This window comes from Schistocerca piceifrons, unplaced genomic scaffold (genome assembly GCF_021461385.2).
Source record: "Schistocerca piceifrons isolate TAMUIC-IGC-003096 unplaced genomic scaffold, iqSchPice1.1 HiC_scaffold_2445, whole genome shotgun sequence".
Lineage (NCBI taxonomy): Eukaryota > Metazoa > Arthropoda > Insecta > Orthoptera > Acrididae > Schistocerca > Schistocerca piceifrons.
Genome location: NW_025728388.1, coordinates 493,448 through 515,009, shown reverse-complemented (window position 1 = coordinate 515,009; position 21,562 = coordinate 493,448).

Sequence of the window (21,562 nt, the reverse complement as noted above, 5' to 3'; positions counted from 1 at the left end):
GGAATGAAATAGAAAAGGCACAATGCTGACTTAAGTACAAGAAGACTGACGCTTCCTACTGTCTATGTTTTGAACCATTCCTGTGACACTAGTTATAGATTCCGATTCTTCACATCAGGTTTACTGTATCCCTCTGACCTTATTGCCGATGAACCACAGAAATTGCATCGGAATTAAATATAAAAGGCACACTACCGACTTAAGGACAAGAAGACTGACTCTTCTTACTGACTATGTTTTGAACCATTCCTGAGACACTAGTTATAGATTCCGATTCTTCACTTCAGGTTTACTGTATCCCTCTGACCTTATTGCCGATGAACCACAGAAAGTGCATCGGAATTAAATATAAAAGGCACAATACCGACTTAAGGACAAGAAGACTGACTCTTCTTACTGACTATGTTTTGAACCATTCCTGAGACACTAGTTATAGATTCCGATGCTTCACTTCAGGTTTACTGTATCCCTCTGACCTTCTTATTGCGGTGAAACACAGAAATTGCATCGCAATTAAATGCGAAAGGCACAATGCAAACTTAAGTACAAGTAGACTGACTCTTCCTACTGACTATGTTTTGAACCATTCCTGTGACAGTAGTTACAGATTCCGATGCTTCACTTCAGGTTTACTGTATCCCTTGGACCTTCTTATTGACGATGAAACACAGAAATTGCATCGGAATTAAATACAAAAGACACAATGGCGACTTAAGTACAAGAAGACTGGCTCTTCTTACACGCTATGCTTTGAACCATTCCTGTGACACTAGTTATAGATTCCGATGCTTCACTTCAGGTTTACTGTATCCCTTGGACCCACTTATTGGCGATGAAACACAGAAATTGCTTCGGAATTCAATACAAAAGGCACAATGCCGAATTGAGTACAAGAGGACTGACTGTTCTTACTGTCTATTTTTGAACCAGTCCTGTGACACTAGGTATAGACTCCGATGCTTCACTCCAGGTTTACTGTATCCCCTGGACCTTCTTATTGACGATGAAACACAGAAATTGCATCGGAATTAAATACAAAAGACAAAATGCCAACTTAAGTACACGAAGACTGACTCTTCTTACAGTCTATGATTTGAACCATTCCTGTGACACTAGTTATAGACTCCGATGCTACACTCCTGGTTTACTGTATCCCATGGACCTTCTTATTGACGATGAAGCACAGAAGCTGCATCGGAATTAAATACAAAATTCACAACGCCGACTTAAGGATAAGAAGACTGGCTGTTCTTACTGACTTTGTTTTGAACAATTCCTGTGACACTAGTTATACATTCCGATTCTTCACTTGAGGTTTACTGTATCGCTTGGACCGTCCTATTGACGATGAAACACAGAAATTGCATTGGAATTATATACAAAAGGCACAGTGTCGACTTATGTACAAGAAGACTGACTGTTCCTACAGTCTATGGTTTGAACCATTCCTGTGTCACTAGTTATAGATTACGATGCTTCACTTCAGGTTTACTGTATCCCTTGGACCTTCTTATTGACGATGAATCACAGAAATTGCATCGGAATTAAATGCAAATGGCACAATGCCGACATAAGTACATGAAGACCAACTCTTTCTACTGACTATGTTTGAACCGTTCCTGTGACACTAGTCATAGATTCCGATGCTTCACTTGAGGTTTACTGTATCCCATGGACCTTCTTCTTGACGATGAAACACAGAAATTGCATCGGAATTAAATAGAAAAGGCACAACGCCGACGTAAGTATAAGAAGACTGACTCTTCTTACTGACTATGTTTTGACCATTCCTGTGACACTAGTTATAGATTCCGATGCTTCACTTCAGGTTTACTGTATCCCCTGGACCTTCTTATTGACGATGAAACACAGAAATTGCATCGGAATTAAAAACAAAAGGCACAATGGCGACTTAAGGATAAGAAGACTGGCTCTTCTTACTGACTTTGTTTTGAACCATTCCTGTGACACTAGTTATAGATTCCGATGCTTCACTTCAGGTTTACTGTATCCCTTGGACCTTCTTATTGACGATGAATCACAGAAATTGCATCGGAATTAAATACAAAAGGCACAACGCCGTCTTAAGTACAAGAAGACTGACCCTTCTTACTGTCTATGCTTTGAACCATTCCTGTGACACTAGTTATAGATTCCGATGCGTCATTTCAGGTTTACTGCATCCCTTGGACCTTCTTATTTACGACGAAATACAGAAATTGCATCGGAATTAAACACAAAAGGCAGAATGCCGACTTAAGTACAAAAAGACGGACTCCTCTTACTGACTATGATTTGAACCATTCCTGTGACACTAGTTATAGATTCCGATGCTTCACTTCAGGTTTACTGTATCCCTCTGACATTCTTTTTGATGATGAAACACAGAAATTGCATCGGAATTAAATAGAAAAGGCACAATGCCGACTTAAGTACAAGAAGACTGACTCTTCCCACTGTCTATGTTTTGAACCATTCCTGTGACACTAGTTATAGATTCCCATGCTTCACTTGAGCTTTACTGTATCCCTTGGACCTTCTTATTGACGATGAAACACAGAAATTGCATCGGAATTAAATAGAAAAGGCACAATGCCGACTTAAGTACAAGAAGACTGACTCTTCCCACTGTCTATGTTTTGAACCATTCTTGTGACACTAGTTATAGATTCCGATGCTTCACTTGAGGTTTACTGTATCCCTTGGTCCTTCTTATTGACGATGAAACACTGAAATTGCATCGGAAATAAATACAAAAGGAACAATGCAGAATTAAGTACAACAAGACTGACTCTTCTTACTGTCTATGTTTTGAACCATTCCTGTGACTCTAGTTATAGATTCCGATGCTTCACGGCAGGTTTACTGTATCCCTTGGACCTTCTTATTGACGATGAAACACAGAAATTGCATCGGAATTAAATACAAAAGGCACAATGCCGACTTAAGGACAAAAAGATTGACTCTTCTTACAGACTATGATTTGAACCATTCCTGTGACACTAGTTATAGATTCCGATGATTCACTTCAGGATTACTGTATCCCTTGGTCCTTCTTATTGACGATGAAACACAGAAATAACTTCGGAATTAAATACAAAAGGCACAATGCCGACTTAGGTACAAGAAGACTGACTCTTCTTACTATGTTTTGAACCTTTCCTGTGACACTAGTTATAAATTCCGATGCTTCACGTCAGGTTTACTGTATCCCTTGGACCTTCTTATTGACGATGAAACACTGAAATTGCATCGGAATTAAATACAAAAGGCACAATGCAGAATTAAGTACAACAAGACTGACTCTTCTTACTGTCTATGTTTTGAACCATTCCTGTGACTCTAGTTATAGATTCCGATGCTTCACTCCAGGTTTACTGTATCCCTTGGACCTTCTTATTGACGATGAAACACAGAAATTGCATCGGAATTAAATACAAAACGCACAATGCCGACTTAAGGACAAAAAGATTGACTCTTCTTACAGACTATGATTTGAACCATTCCTGTGACATTAGCTATAGATTCCGATGCTTCACTTCAGGTTTACTGTATCCCTCTGACCTTCTTATTGACGAAGAAACACAGGAATTGCATCGGAATTAAATACAAAAGGCACAATGCCGACTTAAGTACAAGAAGACTGACTCTTCTTACTGTCTATGTTTTGAACCATTCCATTTACACCAGTTATAGATTCCGATGCTTCACTCCAGGTTCACTGTATCCCTTGGACCTTGTTATTGACGATGAAACATAGAAATCGCATCGGAATTAAATAGAAAAGGTACAATGCCGACTTAAGTACAAGAACACTGACTCTTATTACTGACTATGTTTTAACCATTCCTGTGACAATAGTTATAGATTCCGATGCTTCACCTCAGGTTTACTGTATCCCTTGGATCTTCTTATTGACAATGAACCACAGAAATTGGATCGGAATTAAATACAAAAGACAAAATGCCGACTTAAGTACACGAAGACTGACTCTTCTTACTGTCTATGATTTGAACCATTCCTGTGACACTAGTTATAGATTCCGATGCTACACTCCAGGTATACTGTATCCCTCTGACCTTCTTATTGACGATGAAACACAGAAATTGCATCGGAATTAAATACAATAGGCACAATGCCGACTTAAGGACAAGAAGACTGAATCTTCTTACTGGCTTTGTTTTGAACCATTCCTGTGACACTAGTTATAGATATCGATGCTTCACTTCAGGTTCGCTGTATCCCTCTGACCTTCTTATTGACGATGAAACACAGAAATTGCATCGGAACTAAGTAGAAAAGGCAAAATGCCGACTTAAGTACAAGAAGACTGACTCTTCCTACTGTCTGTATTTTGAACCATTCCTGTGACACTAGTTATAGATTCCGATGCTTCACTTCAGGTTTATTGTATCCCTTGGACCTGCTTATTGACGATAAAACACAGAAATTGCCTCGGAATTAAATACAAAAGGCACAATACCGACTTAAGTACAGGAAGACTGACTCATCCTACTGTCTATGTTTTGAACCATTCCTGTGACACTAGTTTTAGATTCCGATGCTTCACTTCAGGTTTGCTGTATCCCTCTGACCTTCTTATTGACGATGAAACACAGAAATTGCATCGGAATTAAATAGAAAAGGCACAATGTCGACTTAAGTACAAGAAGACTGACTCTTCTTACTGTCTATTTTTTGAACCATTCCTGTGACACTAGTTATAGATTCCAATGCTTCACTAAAGGTTTACTGTATCCCTTGGACCTGCTTATTGACGATGAAACACAGAAATTGCATCAGAATTAAATACAAAAGGCACAATGCCGACTTAAGTACATGAAGACCGACTCTTCCTACTGACGATGTTTTGAGCCACTCCTGTGACACTAGTTATAGATTCCGATGCTTCACTCCAGGTTTACTGTATCCCTTGGTCCTTCTTATTGCCGATGAAACACAGAAATTGCATCGGAATTAAATACAAAAGTCACAATGCCGACTTAAGGACAAGGAGACTGACTCTTATTACTGACTATATTTTGAACCATTCCTGTGACACTAGATATAGATTCCGATGCTTCACTTCTGGTTCACTGTATCCCCTGGACCTTCTTATTGACGATGAAACACAGAAATTGCATCGGAATTAAATACAAAAGGCAAAATGCCGACTTAAGTACACGAAGACTGACTCTTCTTACAGTCTATGATTTGAACCATTCCTGTGACACTAGTTATAGACTCCGATGCTACAGTCCTGGTTTACTGTATCCCATGGACCTTCTTATTGACGATGAAACACAGAAATTGCATCGGAATTAAATACAAAATTCACAATGCCGACTTAAGGATAAGAAGACTGGCTCTTCTTACTGACTTTGTTTTGAACCATTCCTGTGACACTAGTTATACATTCCGATTCTTCACTTCAGGTTTACTGTATCGCTTGGACCGTCCTATTGACGATGAAACACAGAAATTGCATTGGAATTAAATTCAAAAGGCACAGTGTCGACTTATGTACATGAAGACTGACTCTTCCTACAGTCTATGTTTTGAACCATTCCTGTGTCACTAATTACAGATTACGATGCTTCACTTCAGGTTTACTGTATCCCTTGGACCTTCTTATTGACGATGAAACACAAAAATTGCATCGGAATTAAATACAAAAGTCACAATGCCGACATAAGTACATGAAGACCAACTCTTCCTACTGACTATGTTTGAACCGTTCCTGTGACATTAGTCATAGATTCCGATGCTTCACTTGAGGTTTACTGTATCCCTTGGACCTTCTTATTGACGATGAAACACAGAAATTGCATCGGAATTAAATAGAAAAGGCACAATGCCGACGTAAGTACAAGAAGACTGACTCTTCTTACTGACTATGTTTTGACCATTCCTGTGACACTAGTTATAGATTCCGATGCTTCACTTCAGGTGTACTGTATCCCCTGGACCTTCTTATTGACGATGAAACACAGAAATTGCATCGGAATTAAAAACAAAAGGCACAATGGCGACTTAAGGATAAGAAGACTGGCTCTTCTTACTGACTTTGTTTTGAACCATTCCTGTGACACTAGTTATAGATTCCGATGCTTCACTTCAGGTTTACTGTATCCCTTGGACCTTATTATTGACGATGAATCACTGAAATTGCACCGGAATTAAATACAAAAGGCACAACGCCGTCTTAAGTACAAGAAGACTGACCCCTCTTACTGTCTATGCTTTGAACCATTACTGTGACACTAGTTATAGATTCCGATGCGTCATTTCAGGTTTACTGCATCCCTTGGACCTTCTTATTTACGATGAAATACAGAAATTGCATCGGAATTAAACTCAAAAGGCAGAATGCCGACTTAAGTACAAAAAGACGGACTCCTCTTACTGACTATGATTTGTACCATTCCTGTGACACTAGTTATAGATTCCGATGCTTCACTTCAGGTGTACTGTATCCCCTGGACCTTCTTATTGACGATGAAACACAGAAATTGCATCGGAATTAAATAGAAAAGGCACAATGCCGACTTAAGTACAAGAAGACTGACTCGTCCCACTGTCTATGTTTTGAACCATTCTTGTGACACTAGTTATGGATTCCGATACTTCACTTGAGGTTTACTGTATCCCTTGGACCTTCTTATTGACGATGAAACACAGAAATTGCTTTGGAATTAAATAGAAAAGGCACAATGCCGAGTTAAGTACAAGACAACTGACTTTTCTTACTGTCTATGCTTTGAATATTCCTGTGACACTAGTAATAGATTCTGATACTTCACCTCAGGTTTACTGTATCCCTTGGACCTTCTTATTGACCAAGAAACACAGAAATTGCATCGGAATTAAATACAAAAGGCACAATGCCGACATAAGTACAAGAAGACTGACACTTCTTACTGACTATGATTTGAACCATTCCTGTGACACTAGTTATAGATTGCAATGCTTCACTTCAGGTTTACTGTATCCCTCAGACCTTCTAATTGACGAAGAAACACAGAAATTGCATCGGAATTAAATACAAAAGGCAGAATGCCGACTTAAGTACAAGAAGACTGACTCTTATTACTGACGATATTTTGAACCATTCCTGTGAAACTAGATATAGATTCCGATGCTTCACTTCTGGTTTACTGTATCCCCTGGACCTTCTTATTGACGATGAAACACAGAAATTGAATCGGAATTAAATTCAAAAGGCAAAATGCAGACTTAAGTACACGAAGACTGACTCTTCTTACAGTCTATGATTTGAACCATTCCTGTGACACTAGTTATAGACTCCGATGCTACACTCCTGGTTTACTGTATCCCATGGACCTTCTTATTGACGATGAAAACCAGAAATTGCATCGGAATTAAATACAAAATTCACAATGCCGACTTAAGGATAAGAAGACTGGCTCTTCTTACTGACTTTGTTTTGAACCATTCCTGTGACACTAGTTATACATTCCGATTCTTCACTTAAGGTTTACTGTATCGCTTGGACCGTCCTATTGACGATGAAACACAGAAATTGCATCGGAATTAAATACAAAAGGCACAGTGTCGACTTATGTACATGAAGACTGACTCTTCCTACAGTCTATGTTTTGAACCATTCCTGTGTCACTAATTATAGATTACGATGCTTCACTTCAGGTTTACTGCATCCCTTGGACCTTCTTATTGACGATGAAACACAAAAATTGCATCGGAATTAAATACAAAAGGTACAATGCCGACATAAGTACATGAAGACCAACTCTTCCTACTGACTATGTTTGAACCGTTCCTGTGACATTAGTCATAGATTCCGATGCTTCACTTGAGGTTTACTGTATCCCTTGGACCTTCTTATTGACGATGAAACACAGAAATTGCATCGGAATTAAATAGAAAAGGCACAATGCCGACGTAAGTACAAGAAGACTGACTCTTCTTACTGACTATGTTTTGACCATTCCTGTGACACTAGTTATAGATTCCGATGCTTCACTTCAGGTGTACTGTATCCCCTGGACCTTCTTATTGACGATGAAACACAGAAATTGCATCGGAATTAAAAACAAAAGGCACAATGGCGACTTAAGGATAAGAAGACTGGCTCTTCTTACTGACTTTGTTTTGAACCATTCGTGTGACACTATTTATAGATTCCGATGCTTCACTTCAGGTTTACTGTATCCCTTGGACCTTCTTATTGACGAAGAATCACAGAAATTGCATCGGAATTAAATACAAAAGGCACAACGCCGTCTTAAGTACAAGAAGACTGACCCCTCTTACTGTCTATGCTTTGAACCATTCCTGTGACACTAGTTATAGATTCCGATGCGTCATTTCAGGTTTACTGCATCCCTTGGACCTTTTTATTTACGATGAAGTACAGAAATTGCATCGGAATTAAACACAAAAGGCAGAATGCCGACTTAAGTACAAAAAGACGGACTCCTCTTACTGACTATGATTTGTACCATTCCTGTGACACTAGTTATAGATTCCGATGCTTCACTTCAGGTGTACTGTATCCCCTGGACCTTCTTATTGACGATGAAACACAGAAATTGCATCGGAATTAAATAGAAAAGGCACAATGCCGACTTAAGTACAAGAAGACTGACTCGTCCCACTGTCTATGTTTTGAACCATTCTGGTGACGCTAGTTATGGATTCCGATACTTCACTTGAGGTTTACTGTATCCCTTGGAACTTCTTATTGACGATGAAACACAGAAATTGCTTTGGAATTAAATAGAAAAGGCACAATGCCGAGTTAAGTACAAGACAACTGACTTTTCTTACTGTCTATGCTTTGAATATTCCTGTGACACTAGTAATAGATTCTGATACTTCACCTCAGGTTAACTGTATCCCTTGGTCCTTCTTATTGACCATGAAACACAGAAATTGCATCGGAATTAAATACAAAAGGCACAATGCCGACATAAGTACAAGAAGACTGACACTTCTTACTGACTATGATTTGAACCATTCCTGTGACACTAGTTATAGATTGCAATGCTTCACTTCAGGTTTACTGTATCCCTCTGACCTTCTAATTGACGAAGAAACACAGAAATTGCATCGGAATTAAATACAAAAGGCAGAATGCCGACTTAAGTACAAGAAGACTGACTCTCCTTACTGTCTATATTTTGAACCATTCCTGTGACACAAGTAATCGATTCCGATGCTTCACTGCAGGTCTACTGTATCCCTTGGGTCTTCTTTTTGACGATGAAACACAGAAATTGCATCGTTATGAAATACAAAATGCACAATGCCGACTTAAGTACAAGACGTCTGACTCTTCTTACTGTCTATGTTTTGAACCATTACTGTGACACTAGTTATAGATTCCGATGCTTCACTCCAGGTTTTCTGTAACCCCTTGGACCTTCTTATTGACGATGAAACACAGAAATTGCATCGGAATTAGATACAAAAGGAAGAATGCCGACTTAAGTACAAGAAGACTGACTCTTCTTACTGTCTATGATTTGAACTATTCCATTGACACTAGTTATAGATTCCGATGCTTCACTCCAGGTTTACTGTATCTCTTGGACCTTGTTATTGACGATGAAACACAGAAATTGCATCGGAATTAAATAGAAAAGGCACAATGCCGACTTAAGTACAAGAAGATAGACTCTTCTTACTGACTATGTTCTTACCATTCCTGTGACACTAGTTATAGATTCCGATGCTTCACTTCAGGTGTACTGTATCCCCTGGACCTTCTTAGTGACGATGAAACACAGAAATTGCATCGGAATTAAATACAAAAGGCACAATGCCGACTTAAGGATAAGAAGACTGGCTCTTCTTACTGACTTTGTTTTGAACCATTCCTGTGACACTAGTTATAGATTCCGATGCTTCACTTCAGGTTTACTGTATCGCTTGGACCGTCCTATTGACGATGAAACACAGAAATTGCATCGGAATTAAATACAAAATGCACAGTGCCGACTTAAGTACAAGAAGACTGACTCTTCCTGCAGTCAATGATTTGAACCATTCCTGTGTCACTAGTTATAGATTACGATGCTTCACTTCAGGTTTACTGTATCCCTTGGACCTTCTTACTGACGATGAAACACAGAAATTGCATCGGAATTAAATACAAAAGGCACAATGCCGACATAAGTACATGAAGACAAACTCTTCCTACTGACTATGTTTAAACGTTCCTGTGACACTAGTTATAGATTCCAATGCTTCACTTGAGGTTTACTGTATCCCTTAGACCTTCTTATTGACGATGAAACACAGAAATTGCATCGGAATTAAACACAAAAGGCACAATGCCGACTTAAGTGGAAGAAGACTGACTCATCTTACTGTCTATGTTTTGAACCATTCCTGTGACACTAGTTATAGATTCCGATGCGTCATTTCAGGTTTACTGTATCCCTCGGACCTTCTTATTGACGATGAAACACAGAAATTGCATCGGAATTAAATACAAAAGCCTCAATGCCGACTTAAGAACAAGAAGACTGACTCTTCTTACTGACTATGATTTGAACCATTCCTGTGGCACTAGTTATAGATTGCAATGCTTCACTTCATGTTTACTGTATCCCTCTGACCTTCTTATTGACGATTAAACACAGAAATTGCATCGGAATTAAATACAAAAGGCACAATGCCGACTTAAGTACAAGAAGACTGACTCTTATACTGTCTATGTTTTGTACCATTTCTGTGACACTGGTTATAGAGTCCGATGCTTCACTTCAGGTTTACTGTATCCCTTGGGCCTTCTTAGTGACGATGAATCACGGAAATTGCATCGGAATTAAATACAAAAGGCACAATGCCGACTTAAGTACAAGAAGACTGACTCTTCTTACTGTATATTTTGAACCATTCCAGTGACACTAGTGATCGATTCCGATGCTTCACTGCAGGTCTACTGTATCCATTGGGTCTTCTTTTTGACGATGAAACACAGAAATTGCATCGGAATTAAATACAAAGGGCACAATGCCGACTTAAGTACAAGACGTCTGACTCTTCTTACTGTCTATGTTTTGAACCATTACTGTGTCACTAGTTATAGATTCCAATGCTTCACTCCAGGTTTACTGTAACCCCTTGGACCTTCTTATTGACGATGAAACACAGAAATTGCATCGGAATTAAATACAAAAGGAAGAATGCCGACTTAAGTACAAGAAGACTGACTCTTCTTACTGTCTATGTTTTGAACCATTCCATTAACACTAGTTATAGATTCCGATGCTTCACTCCAGGTTTACTGTATCCCTTGGACCTTGTTATTGACGATGAAACACAGAAATTGCATCGGAATTAAATAGAAAAGGCTTAATGCCGACTTAAGTACAAGAAGACTGGCTACTCTTACTGACTATGTTTTGACCATTCCTGTGACACTAGTTATAGATTCCGATGCTTCACTTCAGGTTTACTGTATCCCCTGGACCTTTTTATTGACGATGAAACACAGAAATTGCATCGGAATTAAATACAAAAGGCACAATGCCGTCTTAAGTACAAGAAGACTGACTCTTCTTACTGTCAATGTTTTGAACCATTCCATTGACACTAGTTATAGATTCCGATGCTTCACTCCAGGTTTACTGTATCCCTTGGACCAGCTTACTGACGATGAAACACAGAAATTGCATCGGAATTCAATACAAATGGCACAATGCCGACTTAACTACAAGAAGACTGACACTTCCTACTGTCTATGTTTTGAACCATTCCTGTGACACTAGTTTTGGATTCCGATGCTTCACTTCAGGTTTGCTGTATCCCTCTGACCTTCTTATTGACGATGAATCACAGTAATTGCATCGGAATTAAATAGAAGAGGCACAATGCCGACTTAAGTACAAGAAGACTGACTCTTCCTACTGTCTATGTTTTGAACCATTCCTGTGACACTAGTTATAGATTCCGATGCTTCACTTCAGGTTTACTGTATCCCTTGGACCTGCTTATTGACGATGAAACACAGAAATTGCCTCGGAATTAAATACCAAAGGCACAATGCCGACTTAAGTACAAGAAGACTGACTCTTCCTACTGTCTATGTTTTGAACCATTTCTGTGACACTAGTTTTAGATTCCGATGCTTCACTTCAGGTTTGCTGTATCCCTCTGACCTTCTTATTGACGATGAAACACAGAAATTGCATCGGAATTAAATACAAAAGGCACAATGTCGACTTATGTACAAGAAGACTGACTCTTCTTACAGTCTATGTTTTGAACCATTCCTGTGACACTAGTTATAGATTCCAATGCTTCACTCCAGGTTTACCGTATCCCTTGGACCTGCTTATTGACGATGAAACACAGAAATTGCATCGGAATTAAATACAAAAGGCACAATGCCGACTTAATTACATGAAGACCGACTCTTCCTACTGACGATGTTTGAACCATTCCTGTGACACTAGTTATAGATTCCGATGCTTCACTTGAGGTTTACTGTATCCCTTGGACCTTCTTATTGACGATGAAACACAGAAATTGCATCGGAATTAAATGCAAAAGGCAGAATGCCGACTTAAGGACAAGAAGACTGACTCTTATTACTGACTATATTTTGAACCATTCCTGTGACACTAACTATAGATTCCGATGCTTCACTTCAGGTTTACTGTATCCCTCTGACATTCTTATTGTCGATGAAACACAGAAATTCCATCGGAATTAAATACAAAAGGAAGAATGCCGACATAATTACAAGAAGACTGACTCTTCTTACTGTCTATGTTTTGAACCATTCCATTGACACTAGTTATAGTTTCCGATGCTTCACTCGAGGTTTAATGTATCCCTTGGACCTTCTTATTGACGATGAAACACAGAAATTGCATCGGAATTAAATAGAAGAGGCACAATGCCTACTTAAGTACAAGAAGACTGACTCTTCTTACTGACTATGTTTTGACCATTCCTGTGACACTAGTTATAGATTCCGATGCTTCACTTCAGGTTTACTGTATCCCCTGGACCTTCTTATTGACGATGAAACACAGAAATTGCATCGGAATTAAATACAAAAGGCACAACGCCGTCTTAAGTACAAGAAGACTGACACTTCTTACTGACTATGATTTGAACCATTCCTGTGACACTAGTTATAGATTGCAATGCTTCACTTCAGGTTTACTGTATCCCTCTGACCTTCTAATTGACGAAGAAACACAGAAATTGCATCGGAATTAAATACAAAAGGCAGAATGCCGACTTAAGTACAAGAAGACTGACTCTTCTTACTGTCTATATTTTGAACCATTCCTGTGACACTAGTAATCGATTCCGATGCTTCACTGCAGGTCTACTGTATCCCTTGGGTCTTCTTTTTGACGATGAAACACAGAAATTGCATCGGAATGAAATTCAAAATGCACAATGCCGACTTAAGTACAAGACGTCTGACTCTTCTTACTGTCTATGTTTTAAACCATTACTGTGACACTAGTTATAGATTCCGATGCTTCACTCCAGGTTTTCTGTAACCCCTTGGACCTTCTTATTGACGATGAAACACAGAAATTGCATCGGAATTAAATACAAAAGGAAGAATGCCGACTTAAGTACAAGAAGACTGACTCTTCTTACTGTCTATGATTTGAACCATTCCATTGACACTAGTTATAGATTCCGATGCTTCACTCCAGGTTTACTGTATCCCTTGGACCTTGTTATTGACGATGAAACACAGAAATTGCATCGGAATTAAATAGAAAAGGCACAATGCCGTCTTAAGTACAAGAAGATTGACTCTTCTTACTGACTATGTTCCTACCATTCCTGTGACACTAGTTATAGATTCCGATGCTTCACTTTAGGTTTACTGTATCCCCTGGACCTTCTTAGTGACGATGTAACACAGAAATTGCATCGGAATTAGGTACAAAAGGCACAGTGCCGACTTAAGGATAAGAAGACTGGCTCTTCTTACTGACTTTGTTTTGAACCATTCCTGTGACACTAGTTATAGGTTCCGATGCTTCACTTCAGGTTTACTGTATCGCTTGGACCGTCCTATTGACGATGAAGCACAGAAATTGCATCGGAATTAAATACAAAAGGCACAGTGCCGACTGAAGTACAAGAAGACTGACTCTTCCTACAGTCAATGCTTTGAACCATTCCTGTGTCACTAGTTATAGATTACGATGCTTCACTTCAGGTTTACTGTATCCCTTGGACCTTGTTACTGACGATAAAACACAGAAATTGCATCGGAATTAAATACAAAAGGCACAATGCCGACATAAGTACATGAAGACAAACTCTTCCTACTGACTATGTTTGAAACGTTCCTGTGACACTAGTTATAGATTCCAATGCTTCACTTGAGGTTTACTGTATCCCTTAGACCTTCTTATTGACGATGAAACACAGAAATTGCATCGGAATTAAATAAATAAAGGCACAATGCCGACTTAAGTGGAAGAAGACTGACTCATCTTACTGTCTATGTTTGGAACCATTCCTGTGACCCTAGTTATAGATTCGGATGCTTCACTTCAGGTTTACTGTATCCCTCTGACCTTCTTATTGACGATGAAACACAGAAATTGCATCGGAATTAAATACAAAAGGCACAATGCCGTCTTAAGTACAAGAAGACTGACCCCTCTTACTGTCTATGTTTTGAACCGTTCCTGTGACACTAGTTATAGATTCCGATGCGTCATTTCAGGTTTACTGTATCCCTCGGACCTTCTTAATGACGATGAAACACAGAAATTGCATCGGAATTAAATACAAAAGCCTCAATGCATACTTAAGTACAAGAAGACTGACTCTTCTTACTGACTATGATTTGAACCATTCCTGTGACACTAGTTATAGATTGCAATGCTTCACTTCAGGTTTACTGTATCCCTCTGACCTTCTTATTGACGATTAAACACAGAAATTGCATCGGAATTAAATACAAAAGGCACAATGCCGACTTAAGTACAAGAAGACTGACTCTTATATTGTCTATGTTTGTACCATTTCTGTGACACTGGTTATAGAGTCCGATGCTTCACTTCAGGTTTACTGTATCCCTTGGGCCTTCTTAGTGACGATAAATCACAGAAATTGCATCGGAATTAGATACAAAAGGCACAATGCCGACTTAAGTACAAGAAGGCTGACTCTTCTTACTGTCTATATTTTGAACCATTCCTGTGACACTAGTGATCGATTCCGATGCTTCACTGCAGGTCTACTCTATCCCTTGGGTCTTCTTTTTGACGATGAAACACAGAAATTGCATCGGAATTAAATACAAAAGGCACAATGCCGACTTAAGTACAAGACGTCTGACTCTTCTTACTGTCTATGTTTTGAACCATTACTGTGTCACTAGTTATAGATTCCGATGCGTCATTTCGGGTTTACTGTATCCCTCGGACCTTTTTATTGACGATGAAACACAGAAATTGCATCGGAATTAAATACAAAAGGCTCAATGCCGACTTAAGTACAAGAAGACTGACTCTTATACTGTCTATGTTTTGAGCCATTTCTGTGACACTAGTTATAAAGTCCGATGCTTCACTTCAGGTTTACTGTATCCCTTGGACCTTCTTAGTGACGATGAATCACAGAAATTGCATCGGAATTAAATACAAAATGCACAATGCCGACTTAAGTACAAGAAGACTGACTCTTCTTACTGTCTATATTTTGAACCATTCCAGTGACACTTGTAATCGATTCCGATGCTTCACTGCAGGTCTACTGTATCCCTTGGGACTTCTTTTTGACGATGAAACACAGAAATTGCATCGGAATTAAATACAAAAGGCACAATGCCGACTTAAGTACAAGACGTCTGACTCTTCTTACTGTCTATGTTTGAACCATTAGTGTGACACTAGTTATAGATTCCAATGCTTCACTCCAGGTTTACTGTAACCCCTTGGACCTTCTTATTGACGATGAAACACAGAAATTGCATCGGAATTAAATACAAAAGGAAGAATGCCGACTTAAGTACAAGAAGACTGACTCTTCTTACTGTCTATGTTTTGAACCATTCCATTGACACTAGTTATAGATTCCGATGCTTCACTTGAGGTTTACTGTATCCCTTGGACCTTGTTATTGACGATGAAACACAGAAATTGCATCGGAATTAAATACAAAAGGCACAATGCCGACTTAAGTACAAGAAGACTGGCTACTCTTACTGACTATGTTTTGACCATTCCTGTGACACTAGTTATAGATTCCGATGCTTCACTTCAGGTTTACTGTATCCCCTGGACCTTTTTATTGACGATGAAACACAGAATATGCATCGGAATTAAATACAAAAGGCACAACGCCGTCTTAAGTACAAGAAGACTGACTCTTCTTACTGTCAATGTTTTGAACCATTCCATTGACACTAGTTATAGATTCCGATGCTTCACTCCAGGTTTACTGTATCCCTTGGACCTTGTTATTGACGATGAAACACAGAAATAACTTCGGAATTAAATACAAAAGGCACAATGCCAACTTAAGGACATGAAGACTGACTCTTCTCACTGGCTTTGTTTTGAACCATTCCTGTGACACTAGTTATAGATTCCGATGCTTCACTTCAGGTTTATTGTGTCCCTCTTACTTTCTTATTGACGATGAAACACAGAAATTGCATCGGAATTAAATAGAAATGGCACAATGACGACTTAAGTGCAAGAAGACTGACTCTTCTTACTCTCTATGTTTTGAACCATTCCTGTGACACTAGTTATAGAATCCGATGCTTCACTCCAGGTTTACTGTATCCCTTGGACCAGCTTACTGACGATGAAACACAGAAATTGCATCGGAATTCAATACAAATGGCACAATGCCGACTTAACTACAAGAAGACTGACACTTCCTACTGTCTATGATTTGAACCATTCCTGTGACACTAGTTTTGGATTCCGATGCTTCACTTCAGGTTTGCTGTATCCCTCTGACGTTCTTATTGACGATGAATCACAGTAATTGCATCGGAATTAAATAGAAGAGGCACAATGCCGACTTAAGTACAAGAAGACTGACTCTTCCTACTGTCTATGTTTTGAACCATTCCTGTGACACTAGTTATAGATTACGATGCTTCACTTCAGGTTTACTATATCCCTCTGACCTTCTTATTGACGATAAAACACAGAAAATGCATCGGAATAAAATACAAAAGGCACTATGCCGACTTAAGTACAAGAAGGCTGACTCTTCATACTGTCTATGTTTTGAACCATTCCATTGACACAAGTTATAGATTCCGATGCTTCACTCCAGGTTTACTGTATCCCTTGGACCTTGTTATTGACGATGAAACACAGACATTGCATCGGAATTAAAAAGAAAAGGCACAATGCCTACTTAAGTACAAGAAGACTGACTCTTCTTACTGACTATGTTTTGACCATTCCTGTGACACTAGTTATAGATTCCGATGCTTCACTTCTGGTTTACTGTATCCCCTGGACCTTCTTATTGACGATGAAACACAGATATTGCATCGGAATTAAATACAAAAGGCAAAATGCCCACTCAAGTACACGAAAACTGACTCTTCTTACAGTCTATGATTTGAACCATTCCTGTGACACTAGTTATAGACTCCGATGCTACACTTCAGGTTTACTGTATCCCATGGACCTTCTTATTGACGATGAAACACCGAAATTGCATCGGAATTAAATACAAAAGGCACAATGCCGACTTAAGGATAAGAAGACTAGCTCTTCTTACTGACTTTGTTTTGAACCATTCCTGTGACACTAGTTATAGATTCCGATGCTTCACTTCATATTTACTGTATCGCTTGGACCGTCCTATTGACGATGAAACACAGAAATTGCATCGGAATTAAATACAAAAGGCACAGTGCCAACCTAAGTACAATAAGACTGACTCTTCCTACAGTCTATGTTTTGAACCATTCCTGTGTCACTAGTTATAGATTATGATGCTTCACTTCAGGTTTACTGTATCCCTTGGACCTTCGTATTGACGATGAAACACAGAAATTGTATCGGAATTAAATACAAAAGGCACAATGCCGACATAAGTACATGAAGAGCAACTCTTCCTACAGGCAATGTTTTAACCGTTCCTGAGACACTAGTTATAAATTCCGATGCTTCACTTGAGGTTTACTGTATCCCTTGGACCTTCTTATTGACGATGAAACACAGAAATAGCATCGGAATTAAATGCAAAAGGCAGAATGCCGACTTAAGGACAAGAAGACTGACTCTTATTACTGACTATATTTTGAACCATTCCTGTGACACTAGCTATAGATACCGATGCTTCACTTCAGGTTTACTGTATCCCTCTGACATTCTTATTGTCGATGAAACACAGAAATTGCATCGGAATTAAATACAAAAGGAAGAATGCCGACATAATTACAAGAAGACTGACTCTTCTTACTGTCTATGTTTTGAACCATTCCATTGACACTGGTTATAGCTTCCGGTGCTTCACTCGAGGTTTACTGTATCCCTTGGACCTTGTTATTGACGATGAAACACAGACATTGCATCGGAATTAAAAAGAAAAGGCACAATGCCTACTTAAGTACAAGAAGACTGACTCTTCTTACTGACTATGTTTTGACCATTCCTGTAACACTAGTTATAGATTCCGATGCTTCACTTCATGTTTACTGTATCCCCTGGACCTTCTTATTGACGATGAAACACAGAAATTGCATCGAAATTAAATACAAAAGGCAAAATGCCCACTCAAGTACACGAAGACTGACTCTTCTTACAGTCTATGATTTGAACCATTCCTGTGACACTAGTTATAGACTCCGATGCTACACTTCAGATTTACTGTATCCCATGGACCTTCTTATTGACGATGAAACACAGAAATTGTATCGGAATTAAATACAAAAGGCACAATGCCGACTTAAGGATAAGAAGACTCGCTCTTCTTACTGACTTTGTTTTGAACCATTCCTGTGACACTAGTTATAGATTCCGATGCTTCACTTCATATTTACTGTATCGCTTGGACCGTCCTATTGACGATGAAACACAGAAATTGCATCGGAAGTAAATACAAAAGGCACAGTGCCAACTTAAGTACAATAAGACTGACTCTTCCTACAGTCTATGTTTTGAACCATTCCTGTGTCACTAGTTATAGATTATGATGCTTCACTTCAGATTTACTGTATCCCTTGGACCTTCTTATTGACGATGAAACACAGAAATTGTATCGGAATTAAATACAAAAGGCACAATGCTGACATAAGTACATGAAGACCAACTCTTCCTACTGGCAATGTTTTAACCGTTCCTGTGACACTAGTTATAGATTCCGATGCTTCACTTGAGGTTTACTGTATCCCTTGGACCTTCTTATTGACGATGAAACACAGAAATTGCATCGGAATTAAATACAAAAGGCACAATGCCGTCTTAAGTACAAGAAGACTGACTCTTCTTACTGTCTATGTTTGGAACCATTCCTGTGTCACTAGTTATAGATTCCGATGCGTCATTTCAGATCTACTGTATCCTTCGGACCTTCTTATTTACGATGAAATACAGAAATTGCATCGGAATTAAACACAAAAGGCTCAATGCCGACTTAAGTACAAAAAGACTGACTCCTCTTACTGACTATGATTTGAACCATTCCTGTGACACAAGTTATAGATTCCGATGCTTCACTTCAGTTTTACTGTGTCCCTCTGACCTTCTTTTTGACGATGAACACAGAAATTGCATCGGAATTAAATAGAAAAGGCACAATGCCGACTTAAGTACAAGAAGACTGACTCTTCCCACTGTCTATATTTTGAACCATTCCTGTGACACTTGTTATAGATTCCGATGCTTCTCTTGAGGTTTACTGTATCCCTTGGACCTTCTTATTGACGATGAAACAGAGAAATTGCATCGGAATTAAATACAAAATGCACAATGCCGACTTAAGTACAAGAAGACTGACTCTTCTTACTGTCTATATTTTGATCCATTCCAGTGACACTAGTAATAGATTCCGATGCTTCACTTGCAGGTCTACTGTATCCCTTGGGTCTTCGTTTTGACGATGAAACACAGAAATTGCATCGGAATTAAATACAAAAGGCACAATGCCGACTTAAGTACAAGACGTCTGACTCTTCTTACTGTCTATGCTTTGAACCATTACTGTGACCTAGTTATAGATTCCGATGCTTCACTCCAGGTTTACTGTAACCCCTTGGACCTTCTTATTGAAGATGAGAACGCATAAATTGCAATCGGAACAAAGTACAAGAGGCACAATGCCGACTTAAGGACAAGAAGACTGACTCTTCTTACTGACTATGCTTTGAACCATTCCTGTGACACTAGTTATGGATCCCGAATCTTAACTTCAGGATTACTGTATCCCTTGGACCTTCTCAGTGACGATGAAAAACAGAAATTGCATCGGAAATAAATGCAAAAGCACAATGCCGACTTAAGTACAAGAATACTGACTCATCTTACTGCTTATGCTTTGTACCGTCCCTGTGACACTAGTTAAAGATTATGATGCTTTCACTCCAGGTTTACTGTATCCCTTGACCTTCTTATTGACGAAGAAACACAGAATTGCATCGGAATTAAATACAAAGGGCACAATTCCGACTTAAGTACACGAAGACTGACTCTTCTTACTCACTATGATTTGAACCATCCTGTGACCCTAGTTATGGATTCCGATGCTTCACTTCAGGATTACTGTATCCTCTGACCTTCTTATTGACGATGAAACACAGAAATTGAATCGGAATTAAATACAAAAGGCACAATGCCGAATTAAGTATAAGAAGACTGATTCTTCTTACTGTCTATGCTTTGAACCATTCCTGTGACACTAGTTATAGATTCCGATGCTTCACTCGAGGTTTACTGTATCCCTTGGACCCTCTTATTGACGATGAAACACAGAAATTGCATCAGATTTAAATAGAAAATGCACAATGATGACTTTAGTACAAGAAGACTTACTATTCTTCCAGACTATGTTTTGAACCATTCCTGTGACACTTGTTATAGATTACGATACTTCACTTCAGGATTACTGTATCCCCCTGACCTTCTTATTGACGATGAAACACAGAAATTGACCCGGTATTAAATACAAAAGGCACAATGTCGACTTAAGTACAAAAAAACTGACTCTTCTTACTGTCTATGATTTGAACCATCCCTGTGATACTAGTTATAGATTCCGATGCTTCACTCCAGGTTTACTGTATCCCTTGGACCTTCTTATTGACGATGAAACACAGAAATTGCATCGGAATTAAATACAAACGGCACAATGCCGACTTAAGTACAAGAAGACTGACTTTTGTTACCATGTTTTGAACCGTTCCTGTGACACTAGTTATAAATTCCGATGCTTCACTTCAGGTTTACCGTACCCCTTGGACCTTCTTATTGACGATGAAACACACAAATTGCATCGGAATTAAATACAACCGGCACAATGCAGAATTAAGTACAAGAAGAATGACTCTTCTTACTGTCTATGTTTTGAACCATTCCATTGACACTAATTATAGATTCCG